Source organism: Chiloscyllium punctatum, chromosome 31, assembly GCF_047496795.1.
Source record: "Chiloscyllium punctatum isolate Juve2018m chromosome 31, sChiPun1.3, whole genome shotgun sequence".
Lineage (NCBI taxonomy): Eukaryota > Metazoa > Chordata > Chondrichthyes > Orectolobiformes > Hemiscylliidae > Chiloscyllium > Chiloscyllium punctatum.
In genome coordinates, this window is record NC_092769.1 from 61,539,638 (window position 1) to 61,561,572 (window position 21,935).

Below are 21,935 nucleotides of genomic sequence, written 5' to 3' on the forward strand. Positions count from 1 at the left end.
TATCGGCCGTATTGGCGGAGCAGAATCGATGGGCTGAGTGGCATAATTTCTGCTCCTCTGTCTTATGGACGTTTCCTCAGAACCAGTTTGATTTCTGATTTTATTCCAGGATACAAAACCGATTTGAAGAGAAAATTAGAAAGTTTAGAAATGATGTGAACTTTACTTTTCAAAGCTTTTGATTTCTTTTCAGACTGTGCTGAGTAGTTGAATTGATTCCCAAAACCCACAGAAATTTACATGGCACTGTCAGAGTCAGATTCACCTATTAACCACATCTGGGTTGAAATCATTTTGATCATTCAAGTTTACTTTATTGGTAATAGAAGAAAGAGAACAGTACAACACAGGAATAGGCCCCAACACAGGAATTCCCTGTAATTCCTGATGAACGGCTTTTGCCCGAAACGTCGATTCTCTTGCTCTTCGGATGCTGTTCCTTTCCAGCACCACACTCTCGACAATGAACATTGTTCCCCAGAGTCCAATATAAAGCAGTGACCATTATTACATTATTCTCCAGAATCCAATGTAAAATATTGAGGATCATTTCCCAGACGAGAATTTAAAACAATTTTGCTGTCTAGGATTGTTCAATACGTTCGCAGAAGTTGTATGACTCTGATATTTTACTTGTAAATTCTGCGTCCGATGTACTCTCTCACACTAGCTGCCTGAGGAAGGAGCGGGGCGCTGGACTCTTGCACTTTCAGATAAACCTATTGGACGACAACCTAGTGTTGTGTGATTTTTGACATTGTCCAATCCAGTCCAATGGCATCGTGGTTTGATGTCGGCGGGAACTGGGTAAAGATTGAAATATGGTAAAAACAATGACTGCAGATGCTGAAAACCAAATACTGGATTAGTGGTGCTGGAAGAGCACAGCAGTTCAGGCAGCATCAAACGAGCAGGGAAATCGACGTTTCGGGCAAAAGCCCTTCATCAGGAATGACTGAAATATGTCTTTTCAGTGAAAAGGGCATTTACCCTTCAGAATCAAAATTGCGTTGCTCATCATCTTAACTCATTTGATTCTGTGTTGTTGGCTGATCTGTTATTTTGCCGCTTTCCTTGATTACTTTCTTTCGTTTAATGTGAGAAAATTGCCCTTTTGTTATCCGCCTCCGTTGTCATTGAGGTTAATTTACAGGAGTGTGCTAAAGTGATTTCCAAGCGCACGCGAGCTAGGTAGGAGTCGAACCTACAATCTTCTGATCCGTAGTCAGACGCGTTATCCATTGCGCCACTAGCCCGCACGCTCAAAAGTCACTTGTTAGGACGAGTCCCCTCTGCAATTCTTTGGTCTTGATGATGAAATGAGTGGCAATCGTCAATCGACAAGCTGAATATTCAGCAAGATCATCAGTTTCACTGCTTGACCTCGTTCACTTTGAAAGCTGATGAATTTCACCGAAAACTAAGAGCACACCTCACATTCAGATCACGTCTTCGCTAAGTCAGTTTACAAACTTCGAGGTTACCAAAAAAAACGCCAACTGCGGATGCTGGAAATCAGGAGCCAAGTCAGAAATTGCTGGGTAATTGCTCTGACAGCATGTGTGGAATGAAATCACACTTTAACGTTCGGGTCCGGAGATAAAGAGAAACTTCTTTCGCCAGAATGTGGTGAATCTGTGGAATTCATTGCCACCTGAAGGCTCTCATTGGAGGAAGCCAGGCCATTGATTATATTTAAAACAGAGACAGAGACGTTATTGAGGAGCAAGGGAATCAAAGGTTAGGGGGAGAAAGCGGGAAAATGGGATTGGAAAACCTATCGGCCGTATTGGCGGAGCAGAATCGATGGGCTGAGTGGCATAATTTCTGCTCCTCTGTCTTATGGACGTTTCCTCAGAACCAGTTTGATTTCTGATTTTATTCCAGGATACAAAACCGATTTGAAGAGAAAATTAGAAAGTTTAGAAATGATGTGAACTTTACTTTTCAAAGCTTTTGATTTCTTTTCAGACTGTGCTGAGTAGTTGAATTGATTCCCAAAACCCACAGAAATTTACATGGCACTGTCAGAGTCAGATTCACCTATTAACCACATCTGGGTTGAAATCATTTTGATCATTCAAGTTTACTTTATTGGTAATAGAAGAAAGAGAACAGTACAACACAGGAATAGGCCCCAACACAGGAATTCCCTGTAATTCCTGATGAACGGCTTTTGCCCGAAACGTCGATTCTCTTGCTCTTCGGATGCTGTTCCTTTCCAGCACCACACTCTCGACAATGAACATTGTTCCCCAGAGTCCAATATAAAGCAGTGACCATTATTACATTATTCTCCAGAATCCAATGTAAAATATTGAGGATCATTTCCCAGACGAGAATTTAAAACAATTTTGCTGTCTAGGATTGTTCAATACGTTCGCAGAAGTTGTATGACTCTGATATTTTACTTGTAAATTCTGCGTCCGATGTACTCTCTCACACTAGCTGCCTGAGGAAGGAGCGGGGCGCTGGACTCTTGCACTTTCAGATAAACCTATTGGACGACAACCTAGTGTTGTGTGATTTTTGACATTGTCCAATCCAGTCCAATGGCATCGTGGTTTGATGTCGGCGGGAACTGGGTAAAGATTGAAATATGGTAAAAACAATGACTGCAGATGCTGAAAACCAAATACTGGATTAGTGGTGCTGGAAGAGCACAGCAGTTCAGGCAGCATCAAACGAGCAGCGAAATCGACGTTTCGGGCAAAAGCCCTTCATCAGGAATGACTGAAATATGTCTTTTCAGTGAAAAGGGCATTTACCCTTCAGAATCAAAATTGCGTTGCTCATCATCTTAACTCATTTGATTCTGTGTTGTTGGCTGATCTGTTATTTTGCCGCTTTCCTTGATTACTTTCTTTCGTTTAATGTGAGAAAATTGCCCTTTTGTTATCCGCCTCCGTTGTCATTGAGGTTAATTTACAGGAGTGTGCTAAAGTGATTTCCAAGCGCACGCGAGCTAGGCAGGAGTGGAACCTACAATCTTCTGATCCGTAGTCAGACGCGTTATCCATTGCGCCACTAGCCCGCACGCTCAAAAGTCACTTGTTAGGACGAGTCCCCTCTGCAATTCTTTGGTCTTGATGATGAAATGAGTGGCAATCGTCAATCGACAAGCTGAATATTCAGCAAGATCATCAGTTTCACTGCTTGACCTCGTTCACTTTGAAAGCTGATGAATTTCACCGAAAACTAAGAGCACACCTCACATTCAGATCACGTCTTCGCTAAGTCAGTTTACAAACTTCGAGGTTACCAAAAAAAACGCCAACTGCGGATGCTGGAAATCAGGAGCCAAGTCAGAAATTGCTGGGTAATTGCTCTGACAGCATGTGTGGAATGAAATCACACTTTAACGTTCGGGTCCGGAGATAAAGAGAAACTTCTTTCGCCAGAATGTGGTGAATCTGTGGAATTCATTGCCACCTGAAGGCTCTCATTGGAGGAAGCCAGGCCATTGATTATATTTAAAACAGAGACAGAGACGTTATTGAGGAGCAAGGGAATCAAAGGTTAGGGGGAGAAAGCGGGAAAATGGGATTGGAAAACCTATCGGCCGTATTGGCGGAGCAGAATCGATGGGCTGAGTGGCATAATTTCTGCTCCTCTGTCTTATGGACGTTTCCTCAGAACCAGTTTGATTTCTGATTTTATTCCAGGATACAAAACCGATTTGAAGAGAAAATTAGAAAGTTTAGAAATGATGTGAACTTTACTTTTCAAAGCTTTTGATTTCTTTTCAGACTGTGCTGAGTAGTTGAATTGATTCCCAAAACCCACAGAAATTTACATGGCACTGTCAGAGTCAGATTCACCTATTAACCACATCTGGGTTGAAATCATTTTGATCATTCAAGTTTACTTTATTGGTAATAGAAGAAAGAGAACAGTACAACACAGGAATAGGCCCCAACACAGGAATTCCCTGTAATTCCTGATGAACGGCTTTTGCCCGAAACGTCGATTCTCTTGCTCTTCGGATGCTGTTCCTTTCCAGCACCACACTCTCGACAATGAACATTGTTCCCCAGAGTCCAATATAAAGCAGTGACCATTATTACATTATTCTCCAGAATCCAATGTAAAATATTGAGGATCATTTCCCAGACGAGAATTTAAAACAATTTTGCTGTCTAGGATTGTTCAATACGTTCGCAGAAGTTGTATGACTCTGATATTTTACTTGTAAATTCTGCGTCCGATGTACTCTCTCACACTAGCTGCCTGAGGAAGGAGCGGGGCGCTGGACTCTTGCACTTTCAGATAAACCTATTGGACGACAACCTAGTGTTGTGTGATTTTTGACATTGTCCAATCCAGTCCAATGGCATCGTGGTTTGATGTCGGCGGGAACTGGGTAAAGATTGAAATATGGTAAAAACAATGACTGCAGATGCTGAAAACCAAATACTGGATTAGTGGTGCTGGAAGAGCACAGCAGTTCAGGCAGCATCAAACGAGCAGGGAAATCGACGTTTCGGGCAAAAGCCCTTCATCAGGAATGACTGAAATATGTCTTTTCAGTGAAAAGGGCATTTACCCTTCAGAATCAAAATTGCGTTGCTCATCATCTTAACTCATTTGATTCTGTGTTGTTGGCTGATCTGTTATTTTGCCGCTTTCCTTGATTACTTTCTTTCGTTTAATGTGAGAAAATTGCCCTTTTGTTATCCGCCTCCGTTGTCATTGAGGTTAATTTACAGGAGTGTGCTAAAGTGATTTCCAAGCGCACGCGAGCTAGGCAGGAGTCGAACCTACAATCTTCTGATCCGTAGTCAGACGCGTTATCCATTGCGCCACTAGCCCGCACGCTCAAAAGTCACTTGTTAGGACGAGTCCCCTCTGCAATTCTTTGGTCTTGATGATGAAATGAGTGGCAATCGTCAATCGACAAGCTGAATATTCAGCAAGATCATCAGTTTCACTGCTTGACCTCGTTCACTTTGAAAGCTGATGAATTTCACCGAAAACTAAGAGCACACCTCACATTCAGATCACGTCTTCGCTAAGTCAGTTTACAAACTTCGAGGTTACCAAAAAAAACGCCAACTGCGGATGCTGGAAATCAGGAGCCAAGTCAGAAATTGCTGGGTAATTGGTCTGACAGCATGTGTGGAATGAAATCACACTTTAACGTTCGGGTCCGGAGATAAAGAGAAACTTCTTTCGCCAGAATGTGGTGAATCTGTGGAATTCATTGCCACCTGAAGGCTCTCATTGGAGGAAGCCAGGCCATTGATTATATTTAAAACAGAGACAGAGACGTTATTGAGGAGCAAGGGAATCAAAGGTTAGGGGGAGAAAGCGGGAAAATGGGATTGGAAAACCTATCGGCCGTATTGGCGGAGCAGAATCGATGGGCTGAGTGGCATAATTTCTGCTCCTCTGTCTTATGGACGTTTCCTCAGAACCAGTTTGATTTCTGATTTTATTCCAGGATACAAAACCGATTTGAAGAGAAAATTAGAAAGTTTAGAAATGATGTGAACTTTACTTTTCAAAGCTTTTGATTTCTTTTCAGACTGTGCTGAGTAGTTGAATTGATTCCCAAAACCCACAGAAATTTACATGGCACTGTCAGAGTCAGATTCACCTATTAACCACATCTGGGTTGAAATCATTTTGATCATTCAAGTTTACTTTATTGGTAATAGAAGAAAGAGAACAGTACAACACAGGAATAGGCCCCAACACAGGAATTCCCTGTAATTCCTGATGAACGGCTTTTGCCCGAAACGTCGATTCTCTTGCTCTTCGGATGCTGTTCCTTTCCAGCACCACACTCTCGACAATGAACATTGTTCCCCAGAGTCCAATATAAAGCAGTGACCATTATTACATTATTCTCCAGAATCCAATGTAAAATATTGAGGATCATTTCCCAGACGAGAATTTAAAACAATTTTGCTGTCTAGGATTGTTCAATACGTTCGCAGAAGTTGTATGACTCTGATATTTTACTTGTAAATTCTGCGTCCGATGTACTCTCTCACACTAGCTGCCTGAGGAAGGAGCGGGGCGCTGGACTCTTGCACTTTCAGATAAACCTATTGGACGACAACCTAGTGTTGTGTGATTTTTGACATTGTCCAATCCAGTCCAATGGCATCGTGGTTTGATGTCGGCGGGAACTGGGTAAAGATTGAAATATGGTAAAAACAATGACTGCAGATGCTGAAAACCAAATACTGGATTAGTGGTGCTGGAAGAGCACAGCAGTTCAGGCAGCATCAAACGAGCAGCGAAATCGACGTTTCGGGCAAAAGCCCTTCATCAGGAATGACTGAAATATGTCTTTTCAGTGAAAAGGGCATTTACCCTTCAGAATCAAAATTGCGTTGCTCATCATCTTAACTCATTTGATTCTGTGTTGTTGGCTGATCTGTTATTTTGCCGCTTTCCTTGATTACTTTCTTTCGTTTAATGTGAGAAAATTGCCCTTTTGTTATCCGCCTCCGTTGTCATTGAGGTTAATTTACAGGAGCGTGCTAAAGTGATTTCCAAGCGCACGCGAGCTAGGTAGGAGTCGAACCTACAATCTTCTGATCCGTAGTCAGACGCGTTATCCATTGCGCCACTAGCCCGCACGCTCAAAAGTCACTTGTTAGGACGAGTCCCCTCTGCAATTCTTTGGTCTTGATGATGAAATGAGTGGCAATCGTCAATCGACAAGCTGAATATTCAGCAAGATCATCAGTTTCACTGCTTGACCTCGTTCACTTTGAAAGCTGATGAATTTCACCGAAAACTAAGAGCACACCTCACATTCAGATCACGTCTTCGCTAAGTCAGTTTACAAACTTCGAGGTTACCAAAAAAAACGCCAACTGCGGATGCTGGAAATCAGGAGCCAAGTCAGAAATTGCTGGGTAATTGCTCTGACAGCATGTGTGGAATGAAATCACACTTTAACGTTCGGGTCCGGAGATAAAGAGAAACTTCTTTCGCCAGAATGTGGTGAATCTGTGGAATTCATTGCCACCTGAAGGCTCTCATTGGAGGAAGCCAGGCCATTGATTATATTTAAAACAGAGACAGAGACGTTATTGAGGAGCAAGGGAATCAAAGGTTAGGGGGAGAAAGCGGGAAAATGGGATTGGAAAACCTATCGGCCGTATTGGCGGAGCAGAATCGATGGGCTGAGTGGCATAATTTCTGCTCCTCTGTCTTATGGACGTTTCCTCAGAACCAGTTTGATTTCTGATTTTATTCCAGGATACAAAACCGATTTGAAGAGAAAATTAGAAAGTTTAGAAATGATGTGAACTTTACTTTTCAAAGCTTTTGATTTCTTTTCAGACTGTGCTGAGTAGTTGAATTGATTCCCAAAACCCACAGAAATTTACATGGCACTGTCAGAGTCAGATTCACCTATTAACCACATCTGGGTTGAAATCATTTTGATCATTCAAGTTTACTTTATTGGTAATAGAAGAAAGAGAACAGTACAACACAGGAATAGGCCCCAACACAGGAATTCCCTGTAATTCCTGATGAACGGCTTTTGCCCGAAACGTCGATTCTCTTGCTCTTCGGATGCTGTTCCTTTCCAGCACCACACTCTCGACAATGAACATTGTTCCCCAGAGTCCAATATAAAGCAGTGACCATTATTACATTATTCTCCAGAATCCAATGTAAAATATTGAGGATCATTTCCCAGACGAGAATTTAAAACAATTTTGCTGTCTAGGATTGTTCAATACGTTCGCAGAAGTTGTATGACTCTGATATTTTACTTGTAAATTCTGCGTCCGATGTACTCTCTCACACTAGCTGCCTGAGGAAGGAGCGGGGCGCTGGACTCTTGCACTTTCAGATAAACCTATTGGACGACAACCTAGTGTTGTGTGATTTTTGACATTGTCCAATCCAGTCCAATGGCATCGTGGTTTGATGTCGGCGGGAACTGGGTAAAGATTGAAATATGGTAAAAACAATGACTGCAGATGCTGAAAACCAAATACTGGATTAGTGGTGCTGGAAGAGCACAGCAGTTCAGGCAGCATCAAACGAGCAGCGAAATCGACGTTTCGGGCAAAAGCCCTTCATCAGGAATGACTGAAATATGTCTTTTCAGTGAAAAGGGCATTTACCCTTCAGAATCAAAATTGCGTTGCTCATCATCTTAACTCATTTGATTCTGTGTTGTTGACTGATCTGTTATTTTGCCGCTTTCCTTGATTACTTTCTTTCGTTTAATGTGAGAAAATTGCCCTTTTGTTATCCGCCTCCGTTGTCATTGAGGTTAATTTACAGGAGTGTGCTAAAGTGATTTCCAAGCGCACGCGAGCTAGGTAGGAGTCTAACCTACAATCTTCTGATCCGTAGTCAGACGCGTTATCCATTGCGCCACTAGCCCGCACGCTCAAAAGTCACTTGTTAGGACGAGTCCCCTCTGCAATTCTTTGGTCTTGATGATGAAATGAGTGGCAATCGTCAATCGACAAGCTGAATATTCAGCAAGATCATCAGTTTCACTGCTTGACCTCGTTCACTTTGAAAGCTGATGAATTTCACCGAAAACTAAGAGCACACCTCACATTCAGATCACGTCTTCGCTAAGTCAGTTTACAAACTTCGAGGTTACCAAAAAAAACGCCAACTGCGGATGCTGGAAATCAGGAGCCAAGTCAGAAATTGCTGGGTAATTGGTCTGACAGCATGTGTGGAATGAAATCACACTTTAACGTTCGGGTCCGGAGATAAAGAGAAACTTCTTTCGCCAGAATGTGGTGAATCTGTGGAATTCATTGCCACCTGAAGGCTCTCATTGGAGGAAGCCAGGCCATTGATTATATTTAAAACAGAGACAGAGACGTTATTGAGGAGCAAGGGAATCAAAGGTTAGGGGGAGAAAGCGGGAAAATGGGATTGGAAAACCTATCGGCCGTATTGGCGGAGCAGAATCGATGGGCTGAGTGGCATAATTTCTGCTCCTCTGTCTTATGGACGTTTCCTCAGAACCAGTTTGATTTCTGATTTTATTCCAGGATACAAAACCGATTTGAAGAGAAAATTAGAAAGTTTAGAAATGATGTGAACTTTACTTTTCAAAGCTTTTGATTTCTTTTCAGACTGTGCTGAGTAGTTGAATTGATTCCCAAAACCCACAGAAATTTACATGGCACTGTCAGAGTCAGATTCACCTATTAACCACATCTGGGTTGAAATCATTTTGATCATTCAAGTTTACTTTATTGGTAATAGAAGAAAGAGAACAGTACAACACAGGAATAGGCCCCAACACAGGAATTCCCTGTAATTCCTGATGAACGGCTTTTGCCCGAAACGTCGATTCTCTTGCTCTTCGGATGCTGTTCCTTTCCAGCACCACACTCTCGACAATGAACATTGTTCCCCAGAGTCCAATATAAAGCAGTGACCATTATTACATTATTCTCCAGAATCCAATGTAAAATATTGAGGATCATTTCCCAGACGAGAATTTAAAACAATTTTGCTGTCTAGGATTGTTCAATACGTTCGCAGAAGTTGTATGACTCTGATATTTTACTTGTAAATTCTGCGTCCGATGTACTCTCTCACACTAGCTGCCTGAGGAAGGAGCGGGGCGCTGGACTCTTGCACTTTCAGATAAACCTATTGGACGACAACCTAGTGTTGTGTGATTTTTGACATTGTCCAATCCAGTCCAATGGCATCGTGGTTTGATGTCGGCGGGAACTGGGTAAAGATTGAAATATGGTAAAAACAATGACTGCAGATGCTGAAAACCAAATACTGGATTAGTGGTGCTGGAAGAGCACAGCAGTTCAGGCAGCATCAAACGAGCAGCGAAATCGACGTTTCGGGCAAAAGCCCTTCATCAGGAATGACTGAAATATGTCTTTTCAGTGAAAAGGGCATTTACCCTTCAGAATCAAAATTGCGTTGCTCATCATCTTAACTCATTTGATTCTGTGTTGTTGGCTGATCTGTTATTTTGCCGCTTTCCTTGATTACTTTCTTTCGTTTAATGTGAGAAAATTGCCCTTTTGTTATCCGCCTCCGTTGTCATTGAGGTTAATTTACAGGAGTGTGCTAAAGTGATTTCCAAGCGCACGCGAGCTAGGTAGGAGTCGAACCTACAATCTTCTGATCCGTAGTCAGACGCGTTATCCATTGCGCCACTAGCCCGCACGCTCAAAAGTCACTTGTTAGGACGAGTCCCCTCTGCAATTCTTTGGTCTTGATGATGAAATGAGTGGCAATCGTCAATCGACAAGCTTAATATTCAGCAAGATCATCAGTTTCACTGCTTGACCTCGTTCACTTTGAAAGCTGATGAATTTCACCGAAAACTAAGAGCACACCTCACATTCAGATCACGTCTTCGCTAAGTCAGTTTACAAACTTCGAGGTTACCAAAAAAAACGCCAACTGCGGATGCTGGAAATCAGGAGCCAAGTCAGAAATTGCTGGGTAATTGCTCTGACAGCATGTGTGGAATGAAATCACACTTTAACGTTCGGGTCCGGAGATAAAGAGAAACTTCTTTCGCCAGAATGTGGTGAATCTGTGGAATTCATTGCCACCTGAAGGCTCTCATTGGAGGAAGCCAGGCCATTGATTATATTTAAAACAGAGACAGAGACGTTATTGAGGAGCAAGGGAATCAAAGGTTAGGGGGAGAAAGCGGGAAAATGGGATTGGAAAACCTATCGGCCGTATTGGCGGAGCAGAATCGATGGGCTGAGTGGCATAATTTCTGCTCCTCTGTCTTATGGACGTTTCCTCAGAACCAGTTTGATTTCTGATTTTATTCCAGGATACAAAACCGATTTGAAGAGAAAATTAGAAAGTTTAGAAATGATGTGAACTTTACTTTTCAAAGCTTTTGATTTCTTTTCAGACTGTGCTGAGTAGTTGAATTGATTCCCAAAACCCACAGAAATTTACATGGCACTGTCAGAGTCAGATTCACCTATTAACCACATCTGGGTTGAAATCATTTTGATCATTCAAGTTTACTTTATTGGTAATAGAAGAAAGAGAACAGTACAACACAGGAATAGGCCCCAACACAGGAATTCCCTGTAATTCCTGATGAACGGCTTTTGCCCGAAACGTCGATTCTCTTGCTCTTCGGATGCTGTTCCTTTCCAGCACCACACTCTCGACAATGAACATTGTTCCCCAGAGTCCAATATAAAGCAGTGACCATTATTACATTATTCTCCAGAATCCAATGTAAAATATTGAGGATCATTTCCCAGACGAGAATTTAAAACAATTTTGCTGTCTAGGATTGTTCAATACGTTCGCAGAAGTTGTATGACTCTGATATTTTACTTGTAAATTCTGCGTCCGATGTACTCTCTCACACTAGCTGCCTGAGGAAGGAGCGGGGCGCTGGACTCTTGCACTTTCAGATAAACCTATTGGACGACAACCTAGTGTTGTGTGATTTTTGACATTGTCCAATCCAGTCCAATGGCATCGTGGTTTGATGTCGGCGGGAACTGGGTAAAGATTGAAATATGGTAAAAACAATGACTGCAGATGCTGAAAACCAAATACTGGATTAGTGGTGCTGGAAGAGCACAGCAGTTCAGGCAGCATCAAACGAGCAGCGAAATCGACGTTTCGGGCAAAAGCCCTTCATCAGGAATGACTGAAATATGTCTTTTCAGTGAAAAGGGCATTTACCCTTCAGAATCAAAATTGCGTTGCTCATCATCTTAACTCATTTGATTCTGTGTTGTTGACTGATCTGTTATTTTGCCGCTTTCCTTGATTACTTTCTTTCGTTTAATGTGAGAAAATTGCCCTTTTGTTATCCGCCTCCGTTGTCATTGAGGTTAATTTACAGGAGTGTGCTAAAGTGATTTCCAAGCGCACGCGAGCTAGGTAGGAGTCGAACCTACAATCTTCTGATCCGTAGTCAGACGCGTTATCCATTGCGCCACAAGCCCGCATGCTCAAAAGTCACTTGTTAGGACGAGTCCCCTCTGCAATTCTTTGGTCTTGATGATGAAATGAGTGGCAATCGTCAATCGACAAGCTGAATATTCAGCAAAATCATCAGTTTCACTGCTTGACCTCGTTCACTTTGAAAGCTGATGAATTTCACCGAAAACTAAGAGCACACCTCACATTCAGATCACGTCTTCGCTAAGTCAGTTTACAAACTTCGAGGTTACCAAAAAAAACGCCAACTGCGGATGCTGGAAATCAGGAGCCAAGTCAGAAATTGCTGGGTAATTGGTCTGACAGCATGTGTGGAATGAAATCACACTTTAACGTTCGGGTCCGGAGATAAAGAGAAACTTCTTTCGCCAGAATGTGGTGAATCTGTGGAATTCATTGCCACCTGAAGGCTCTCATTGGAGGAAGCCAGGCCATTGATTATATTTAAAACAGAGACAGAGACGTTATTGAGGAGCAAGGGAATCAAAGGTTAGGGGGAGAAAGCGGGAAAATGGGATTGGAAAACCTATCGGCCGTATTGGCGGAGCAGAATCGATGGGCTGAGTGGCATAATTTCTGCTCCTCTGTCTTATGGACGTTTCCTCAGAACCAGTTTGATTTCTGATTTTATTCCAGGATACAAAACCGATTTGAAGAGAAAATTAGAAAGTTTAGAAATGATGTGAACTTTACTTTTCAAAGCTTTTGATTTCTTTTCAGACTGTGCTGAGTAGTTGAATTGATTCCCAAAACCCACAGAAATTTACATGGCACTGTCAGAGTCAGATTCACCTATTAACCACATCTGGGTTGAAATCATTTTGATCATTCAAGTTTACTTTATTGGTAATAGAAGAAAGAGAACAGTACAACACAGGAATAGGCCCCAACACAGGAATTCCCTGTAATTCCTGATGAACGGCTTTTGCCCGAAACGTCGATTCTCTTGCTCTTCGGATGCTGTTCCTTTCCAGCACCACACTCTCGACAATGAACATTGTTCCCCAGAGTCCAATATAAAGCAGTGACCATTATTACATTATTCTCCAGAATCCAATGTAAAATATTGAGGATCATTTCCCAGACGAGAATTTAAAACAATTTTGCTGTCTAGGATTGTTCAATACGTTCGCAGAAGTTGTATGACTCTGATATTTTACTTGTAAATTCTGCGTCCGATGTACTCTCTCACACTAGCTGCCTGAGGAAGGAGCGGGGCGCTGGACTCTTGCACTTTCAGATAAACCTATTGGACGACAACCTAGTGTTGTGTGATTTTTGACATTGTCCAATCCAGTCCAATGGCATCGTGGTTTGATGTCGGCGGGAACTGGGTAAAGATTGAAATATGGTAAAAACAATGACTGCAGATGCTGAAAACCAAATACTGGATTAGTGGTGCTGGAAGAGCACAGCAGTTCAGGCAGCATCAAACGAGCAGGGAAATCGACGTTTCGGGCAAAAGCCCTTCATCAGGAATGACTGAAATATGTCTTTTCAGTGAAAAGGGCATTTACCCTTCAGAATCAAAATTGCGTTGCTCATCATCTTAACTCATTTGATTCTGTGTTGTTGGCTGATCTGTTATTTTGCCGCTTTCCTTGATTACTTTCTTTCGTTTAATGTGAGAAAATTGCCCTTTTGTTATCCGCCTCCGTTGTCATTGAGGTTAATTTACAGGAGCGTGCTAAAGTGATTTCCAAGCGCACGCGAGCTAGGTAGGAGTCGAACCTACAATCTTCTGATCCGTAGTCAGACGCGTTATCCATTGCGCCACTAGCCCGCACGCTCAAAAGTCACTTGTTAGGACGAGTCCCCTCTGCAATTCTTTGGTCTTGATGATGAAATGAGTGGCAATCGTCAATCGACAAGCTGAATATTCAGCAAGATCATCAGTTTCACTGCTTGACCTCGTTCACTTTGAAAGCTGATGAATTTCACCGAAAACTAAGAGCACACCTCACATTCAGATCACGTCTTCGCTAAGTCAGTTTACAAACTTCGAGGTTACCAAAAAAAACGCCAACTGCGGATGCTGGAAATCAGGAGCCAAGTCAGAAATTGCTGGGTAATTGCTCTGACAGCATGTGTGGAATGAAATCACACTTTAACGTTCGGGTCCGGAGATAAAGAGAAACTTCTTTCGCCAGAATGTGGTGAATCTGTGGAATTCATTGCCACCTGAAGGCTCTCATTGGAGGAAGCCAGGCCATTGATTATATTTAAAACAGAGACAGAGACGTTATTGAGGAGCAAGGGAATCAAAGGTTAGGGGGAGAAAGCGGGAAAATGGGATTGGAAAACCTATCGGCCGTATTGGCGGAGCAGAATCGATGGGCTGAGTGGCATAATTTCTGCTCCTCTGTCTTATGGACGTTTCCTCAGAACCAGTTTGATTTCTGATTTTATTCCAGGATACAAAACCGATTTGAAGAGAAAATTAGAAAGTTTAGAAATGATGTGAACTTTACTTTTCAAAGCTTTTGATTTCTTTTCAGACTGTGCTGAGTAGTTGAATTGATTCCCAAAACCCACAGAAATTTACATGGCACTGTCAGAGTCAGATTCACCTATTAACCACATCTGGGTTGAAATCATTTTGATCATTCAAGTTTACTTTATTGGTAATAGAAGAAAGAGAACAGTACAACACAGGAATAGGCCCCAACACAGGAGTTCCCTGTAATTCCTGATGAACGGCTTTTGCCCGAAACGTCGATTCTCTTGCTCTTCGGATGCTGTTCCTTTCCAGCACCACACTCTCGACAATGAACATTGTTCCCCAGAGTCCAATATAAAGCAGTGACCATTATTACATTATTCTCCAGAATCCAATGTAAAATATTGAGGATCATTTCCCAGACGAGAATTTAAAACAATTTTGCTGTCTAGGATTGTTCAATACGTTCGCAGAAGTTGTATGACTCTGATATTTTACTTGTAAATTCTGCGTCCGATGTACTCTCTCACACTAGCTGCCTGAGGAAGGAGCGGGGCGCTGGACTCTTGCACTTTCAGATAAACCTATTGGACGACAACCTAGTGTTGTGTGATTTTTGACATTGTCCAATCCAGTCCAATGGCATCGTGGTTTGATGTCGGCGGGAACTGGGTAAAGATTGAAATATGGTAAAAACAATGACTGCAGATGCTGAAAACCAAATACTGGATTAGTGGTGCTGGAAGAGCACAGCAGTTCAGGCAGCATCAAACGAGCAGCGAAATCGACGTTTCGGGCAAAAGCCCTTCATCAGGAATGACTGAAATATGTCTTTTCAGTGAAAAGGGCATTTACCCTTCAGAATCAAAATTGCGTTGCTCATCATCTTAACTCATTTGATTCTGTGTTGTTGACTGATCTGTTATTTTGCCGCTTTCCTTGATTACTTTCTTTCGTTTAATGTGAGAAAATTGCCCTTTTGTTATCCGCCTCCGTTGTCATTGAGGTTAATTTACAGGAGTGTGCTAAAGTGATTTCCAAGCGCACGCGAGCTAGGTAGGAGTCTAACCTACAATCTTCTGATCCGTAGTCAGACGCGTTATCCATTGCGCCACTAGCCCGCACGCTCAAAAGTCACTTGTTAGGACGAGTCCCCTCTGCAATTCTTTGGTCTTGATGATGAAATGAGTGGCAATCGTCAATCGACAAGCTGAATATTCAGCAAGATCATCAGTTTCACTGCTTGACCTCGTTCACTTTGAAAGCTGATGAATTTCACCGAAAACTAAGAGCACACCTCACATTCAGATCACGTCTTCGCTAAGTCAGTTTACAAACTTCGAGGTTACCAAAAAAAACGCCAACTGCGGATGCTGGAAATCAGGAGCCAAGTCAGAAATTGCTGGGTAATTGGTCTGACAGCATGTGTGGAATGAAATCACACTTTAACGTTCGGGTCCGGAGATAAAGAGAAACTTCTTTCGCCAGAATGTGGTGAATCTGTGGAATTCATTGCCACCTGAAGGCTCTCATTGGAGGAAGCCAGGCCATTGATTATATTTAAAACAGAGACAGAGACGTTATTGAGGAGCAAGGGAATCAAAGGTTAGGGGGAGAAAGCGGGAAAATGGGATTGGAAAACCTATCGGCCGTATTGGCGGAGCAGAATCGATGGGCTGAGTGGCATAATTTCTGCTCCTCTGTCTTATGGACGTTTCCTCAGAACCAGTTTGATTTCTGATTTTATTCCAGGATACAAAACCGATTTGAAGAGAAAATTAGAAAGTTTAGAAATGATGTGAACTTTACTTTTCAAAGCTTTTGATTTCTTTTCAGACTGTGCTGAGTAGTTGAATTGATTCCCAAAACCCACAGAAATTTACATGGCACTGTCAGAGTCAGATTCACCTATTAACCACATCTGGGTTGAAATCATTTTGATCATTCAAGTTTACTTTATTGGTAATAGAAGAAAGAGAACAGTACAACACAGGAATAGGCCCCAACACAGGAATTCCCTGTAATTCCTGATGAACGGCTTTTGCCCGAAACGTCGATTCTCTTGCTCTTCGGATGCTGTTCCTTTCCAGCACCACACTCTCGACAATGAACATTGTTCCCCAGAGTCCAATATAAAGCAGTGACCATTATTACATTATTCTCCAGAATCCAATGTAAAATATTGAGGATCATTTCCCAGACGAGAATTTAAAACAATTTTGCTGTCTAGGATTGTTCAATACGTTCGCAGAAGTTGTATGACTCTGATATTTTACTTGTAAATTCTGCGTCCGATGTACTCTCTCACACTAGCTGCCTGAGGAAGGAGCGGGGCGCTGGACTCTTGCACTTTCAGATAAACCTATTGGACGACAACCTAGTGTTGTGTGATTTTTGACATTGTCCAATCCAGTCCAATGGCATCGTGGTTTGATGTCGGCGGGAACTGGGTAAAGATTGAAATATGGTAAAAACAATGACTGCAGATGCTGAAAACCAAATACTGGATTAGTGGTGCTGGAAGAGCACAGCAGTTCAGGCAGCATCAAACGAGCAGCGAAATCGACGTTTCGGGCAAAAGCCCTTCATCAGGAATGACTGAAATATGTCTTTTCAGTGAAAAGGGCATTTACCCTTCAGAATCAAAATTGCGTTGCTCATCATCTTAACTCATTTGATTCTGTGTTGTTGGCTGATCTGTTATTTTGCCGCTTTCCTTGATTACTTTCTTTCGTTTAATGTGAGAAAATTGCCCTTTTGTTATCCGCCTCCGTTGTCATTGAGGTTAATTTACAGGAGTGTGCTAAAGTGATTTCCAAGCGCACGCGAGCTAGGTAGGAGTCGAACCTACAATCTTCTGATCCGTAGTCAGACGCGTTATCCATTGCGCCACTAGCCCGCACGCTCAAAAGTCACTTGTTAGGACGAGTCCCCTCTGCAATTCTTTGGTCTTGATGATGAAATGAGTGGCAATCGTCAATCGACAAGCTTAATATTCAGCAAGATCATCAGTTTCACTGCTTGACCTCGTTCACTTTGAAAGCTGATGAATTTCACCGAAAACTAAGAGCACACCTCACATTCAGATCACGTCTTCGCTAAGTCAGTTTACAAACTTCGAGGTTACCAAAAAAAACGCCAACTGCGGATGCTGGAAATCAGGAGCCAAGTCAGAAATTGCTGGGTAATTGCTCTGACAGCATGTGTGGAATGAAATCACACTTTAACGTTCGGGTCCGGAGATAAAGAGAAACTTCTTTCGCCAGAATGTGGTGAATCTGTGGAATTCATTGCCACCTGAAGGCTCTCATTGGAGGAAGCCAGGCCATTGATTATATTTAAAACAGAGACAGAGACGTTATTGAGGAGCAAGGGAATCAAAGGTTAGGGGGAGAAAGCGGGAAAATGGGATTGGAAAACCTATCGGCCGTATTGGCGGAGCAGAATCGATGGGCTGAGTGGCATAATTTCTGCTCCTCTGTCTTATGGACGTTTCCTCAGAACCAGTTTGATTTCTGATTTTATTCCAGGATACAAAACCGATTTGAAGAGAAAATTAGAAAGTTTAGAAATGATGTGAACTTTACTTTTCAAAGCTTTTGATTTCTTTTCAGACTGTGCTGAGTAGTTGAATTGATTCCCAAAACCCACAGAAATTTACATGGCACTGTCAGAGTCAGATTCACCTATTAACCACATCTGGGTTGAAATCATTTTGATCATTCAAGTTTACTTTATTGGTAATAGAAGAAAGAGAACAGTACAACACAGGAATAGGCCCCAACACAGGAATTCCCTGTAATTCCTGATGAACGGCTTTTGCCCGAAACGTCGATTCTCTTGCTCTTCGGATGCTGTTCCTTTCCAGCACCACACTCTCGACAATGAACATTGTTCCCCAGAGTCCAATATAAAGCAGTGACCATTATTACATTATTCTCCAGAATCCAATGTAAAATATTGAGGATCATTTCCCAGACGAGAATTTAAAACAATTTTGCTGTCTAGGATTGTTCAATACGTTCGCAGAAGTTGTATGACTCTGATATTTTACTTGTAAATTCTGCGTCCGATGTACTCTCTCACACTAGCTGCCTGAGGAAGGAGCGGGGCGCTGGACTCTTGCACTTTCAGATAAACCTATTGGACGACAACCTAGTGTTGTGTGATTTTTGACATTGTCCAATCCAGTCCAATGGCATCGTGGTTTGATGTCGGCGGGAACTGGGTAAAGATTGAAATATGGTAAAAACAATGACTGCAGATGCTGAAAACCAAATACTGGATTAGTGGTGCTGGAAGAGCACAGCAGTTCAGGCAGCATCAAACGAGCAGGGAAATCGACGTTTCGGGCAAAAGCCCTTCATCAGGAATGACTGAAATATGTCTTTTCAGTGAAAAGGGCATTTACCCTTCAGAATCAAAATTGCGTTGCTCATCATCTTAACTCATTTGATTCTGTGTTGTTGGCTGATCTGTTATTTTGCCGCTTTCCTTGATTACTTTCTTTCGTTTAATGTGAGAAAATTGCCCTTTTGTTATCCGCCTCCGTTGTCATTGAGGTTAATTTACAGGAGTGTGCTAAAGTGATTTCCAAGCGCACGCGAGCTAGGTAGGAGTCGAACCTACAATCTTCTGATCCGTAGTCAGACGCGTTATCCATTGCGCCACTAGCCCGCACGCTCAAAAGTCACTTGTTAGGACGAGTCCCCTCTGCAATTCTTTGGTCTTGATGATGAAATGAGTGGCAATCGTCAATCGACAAGCTGAATATTCAGCAAGATCATCAGTTTCACTGCTTGACCTCGTTCACTTTGAAAGCTGATGAATTTCACCGAAAACTAAGAGCACACCTCACATTCAGATCACGTCTTCGCTAAGTCAGTTTACAAACTTCGAGGTTACCAAAAAAAACGCCAACTGCGGATGCTGGAAATCAGGAGCCAAGTCAGAAATTGCTGGGTAATTGCTCTGACAGCATGTGTGGAATGAAATCACACTTTAACGTTCGGGTCCGGAGATAAAGAGAAACTTCTTTCGCCAGAATGTGGTGAATCTGTGGAATTCATTGCCACCTGAAGGCTCTCATTGGAGGAAGCCAGGCCATTGATTATATTTAAAACAGAGACAGAGACGTTATTGAGGAGCAAGGGAATCAAAGGTTAGGGGGAGAAAGCGGGAAAATGGGATTGGAAAACCTATCGGCCGTATTGGCGGAGCAGAATCGATGGGCTGAGTGGCATAATTTCTGCTCCTCTGTCTTATGGACGTTTCCTCAGAACCAGTTTGATTTCTGATTTTATTCCAGGATACAAAACCGATTTGAAGAGAAAATTAGAAAGTTTAGAAATGATGTGAACTTTACTTTTCAAAGCTTTTGATTTCTTTTCAGACTGTGCTGAGTAGTTGAATTGATTCCCAAAACCCACAGAAATTTACATGGCACTGTCAGAGTCAGATTCACCTATTAACCACATCTGGGTTGAAATCATTTTGATCATTCAAGTTTACTTTATTGGTAATAGAAGAAAGAGAACAGTACAACACAGGAATAGGCCCCAACACAGGAATTCCCTGTAATTCCTGATGAACGGCTTTTGCCCGAAACGTCGATTCTCTTGCTCTTCGGATGCTGTTCCTTTCCAGCACCACACTCTCGACAATGAACATTGTTCCCCAGAGTCCAATATAAAGCAGTGACCATTATTACATTATTCTCCAGAATCCAATGTAAAATATTGAGGATCATTTCCCAGACGAGAATTTAAAACAATTTTGCTGTCTAGGATTGTTCAATACGTTCGCAGAAGTTGTATGACTCTGATATTTTACTTGTAAATTCTGCGTCCGATGTACTCTCTCACACTAGCTGCCTGAGGAAGGAGCGGGGCGCTGGACTCTTGCACTTTCAGATAAACCTATTGGACGACAACCTAGTGTTGTGTGATTTTTGACATTGTCCAATCCAGTCCAATGGCATCGTGGTTTGATGTCGGCGGGAACTGGGTAAAGATTGAAATATGGTAAAAACAATGACTGCAGATGCTGAAAACCAAATACTGGATTAGTGGTGCTGGAAGAGCACAGCAGTTCAGGCAGCATCAAACGAGCAGCGAAATCGACGTTTCGGGCAAAAGCCCTTCATCAGGAATGACTGAAATATGTCTTTTCAGTGAAAAGGGCATTTACCCTTCAGAATCAAAATTGCGTTGCTCATCATCTTAACTCATTTGATTCTGTGTTGTTGACTGATCTGTTATTTTGCCGCTTTCCTTGATTACTTTCTTTCGTTTAATGTGAGAAAATTGCCCTTTTGTTATCCGCCTCCGTTGTCATTGAGGTTAATTTACAGGAGTGTGCTAAAGTGATTTCCAAGCGCACGCGAGCTAGGTAGGAGTCGAACCTACAATCTTCTGATCCGTAGTCAGACGCGTTATCCATTGCGCCACTAGCCCGCACGCTCAAAAGTCACTTGTTAGGACGAGTCCCCTCTGCAATTCTTTGGTCTTGATGATGAAATGAGTGGCAATCGTCAATCGACAAGCTGAATATTCAGCAAGATCATCAGTTTCACTGCTTGACCTCGTTCACTTTGAAAGCTGATGAATTTCACCGAAAACTAAGAGCACACCTCACATTCAGATCACGTCTTCGCTAAGTCAGTTTACAAACTTCGAGGTTACCAAAAAAAACGCCAACTGCGGATGCTGGAAATCAGGAGCCAAGTCAGAAATTGCTGGGTAATTGCTCTGACAGCATGTGTGGAATGAAATCACACTTTAACGTTCGGGTCCGGAGATAAAGAGAAACTTCTTTCGCCAGAATGTGGTGAATCTGTGGAATTCATTGCCACCTGAAGGCTCTCATTGGAGGAAGCCAGGCCATTGATTATATTTAAAACAGAGACAGAGACGTTATTGAGGAGCAAGGGAATCAAAGGTTAGGGGGAGAAAGCGGGAAAATGGGATTGGAAAACCTATCGGCCGTATTGGCGGAGCAGAATCGATGGGCTGAGTGGCATAATTTCTGCTCCTCTGTCTTATGGACGTTTCCTCAGAACCAGTTTGATTTCTGATTTTATTCCAGGATACAAAACCGATTTGAAGAGAAAATTAGAAAGTTTAGAAATGATGTGAACTTTACTTTTCAAAGCTTTTGATTTCTTTTCAGACTGTGCTGAGTAGTTGAATTGATTCCCAAAACCCACAGAAATTTACATGGCACTGTCAGAGTCAGATTCACCTATTAACCACATCTGGGTTGAAATCATTTTGATCATTCAAGTTTACTTTATTGGTAATAGAAGAAAGAGAACAGTACAACACAGGAATAGGCCCCAACACAGGAATTCCCTGTAATTCCTGATGAACGGCTTTTGCCCGAAACGTCGATTCTCTTGCTCTTCGGATGCTGTTCCTTTCCAGCACCACACTCTCGACAATGAACATTGTTCCCCAGAGTCCAATATAAAGCAGTGACCATTATTACATTATTCTCCAGAATCCAATGTAAAATATTGAGGATCATTTCCCAGACGAGAATTTAAAACAATTTTGCTGTCTAGGATTGTTCAATA

At 42.2% G+C, this 21,935-nt stretch overlaps 12 non-coding genes across 12 annotated transcripts; all 12 read right to left on the reverse strand.

Annotated features, from left to right (window-relative positions):
- Positions 1-1,183: 1,183 nt before the first annotated feature.
- Positions 1,184-1,256, reverse strand: trnar-acg (transfer RNA arginine (anticodon ACG)). Its single transcript has one exon. It is a non-coding gene; the product is annotated as a tRNA-Arg (tRNA).
- Positions 1,257-2,961: 1,705 nt separating this feature from the next.
- trnar-acg (transfer RNA arginine (anticodon ACG)) lies at positions 2,962-3,034 on the reverse strand. Its single transcript has one exon. It is a non-coding gene; the product is annotated as a tRNA-Arg (tRNA).
- Positions 3,035-4,739: 1,705 nt separating this feature from the next.
- Positions 4,740-4,812, reverse strand: trnar-acg (transfer RNA arginine (anticodon ACG)). Its single transcript has one exon. It is a non-coding gene; the product is annotated as a tRNA-Arg (tRNA).
- A 1,705-nt stretch (positions 4,813-6,517) lies between these two features.
- trnar-acg (transfer RNA arginine (anticodon ACG)) lies at positions 6,518-6,590 on the reverse strand. Its single transcript has one exon. It is a non-coding gene; the product is annotated as a tRNA-Arg (tRNA).
- A 1,705-nt stretch (positions 6,591-8,295) lies between these two features.
- On the reverse strand, positions 8,296-8,368 carry trnar-acg (transfer RNA arginine (anticodon ACG)). Its single transcript has one exon. It is a non-coding gene; the product is annotated as a tRNA-Arg (tRNA).
- A 1,705-nt stretch (positions 8,369-10,073) lies between these two features.
- Positions 10,074-10,146, reverse strand: trnar-acg (transfer RNA arginine (anticodon ACG)). The gene has a single exon. It is a non-coding gene; the product is annotated as a tRNA-Arg (tRNA).
- Positions 10,147-11,851: 1,705 nt separating this feature from the next.
- trnar-acg (transfer RNA arginine (anticodon ACG)) lies at positions 11,852-11,924 on the reverse strand. The gene has a single exon. It is a non-coding gene; the product is annotated as a tRNA-Arg (tRNA).
- Positions 11,925-13,629: 1,705 nt separating this feature from the next.
- Positions 13,630-13,702, reverse strand: trnar-acg (transfer RNA arginine (anticodon ACG)). Its single transcript has one exon. It is a non-coding gene; the product is annotated as a tRNA-Arg (tRNA).
- Positions 13,703-15,407: 1,705 nt separating this feature from the next.
- On the reverse strand, positions 15,408-15,480 carry trnar-acg (transfer RNA arginine (anticodon ACG)). Its single transcript has one exon. It is a non-coding gene; the product is annotated as a tRNA-Arg (tRNA).
- Positions 15,481-17,185: 1,705 nt separating this feature from the next.
- trnar-acg (transfer RNA arginine (anticodon ACG)) lies at positions 17,186-17,258 on the reverse strand. Its single transcript has one exon. It is a non-coding gene; the product is annotated as a tRNA-Arg (tRNA).
- A 1,705-nt stretch (positions 17,259-18,963) lies between these two features.
- On the reverse strand, positions 18,964-19,036 carry trnar-acg (transfer RNA arginine (anticodon ACG)). Its single transcript has one exon. It is a non-coding gene; the product is annotated as a tRNA-Arg (tRNA).
- A 1,705-nt stretch (positions 19,037-20,741) lies between these two features.
- Positions 20,742-20,814, reverse strand: trnar-acg (transfer RNA arginine (anticodon ACG)). The gene has a single exon. It is a non-coding gene; the product is annotated as a tRNA-Arg (tRNA).
- Between the last annotated feature and the right edge of the window lie 1,121 nt (positions 20,815-21,935).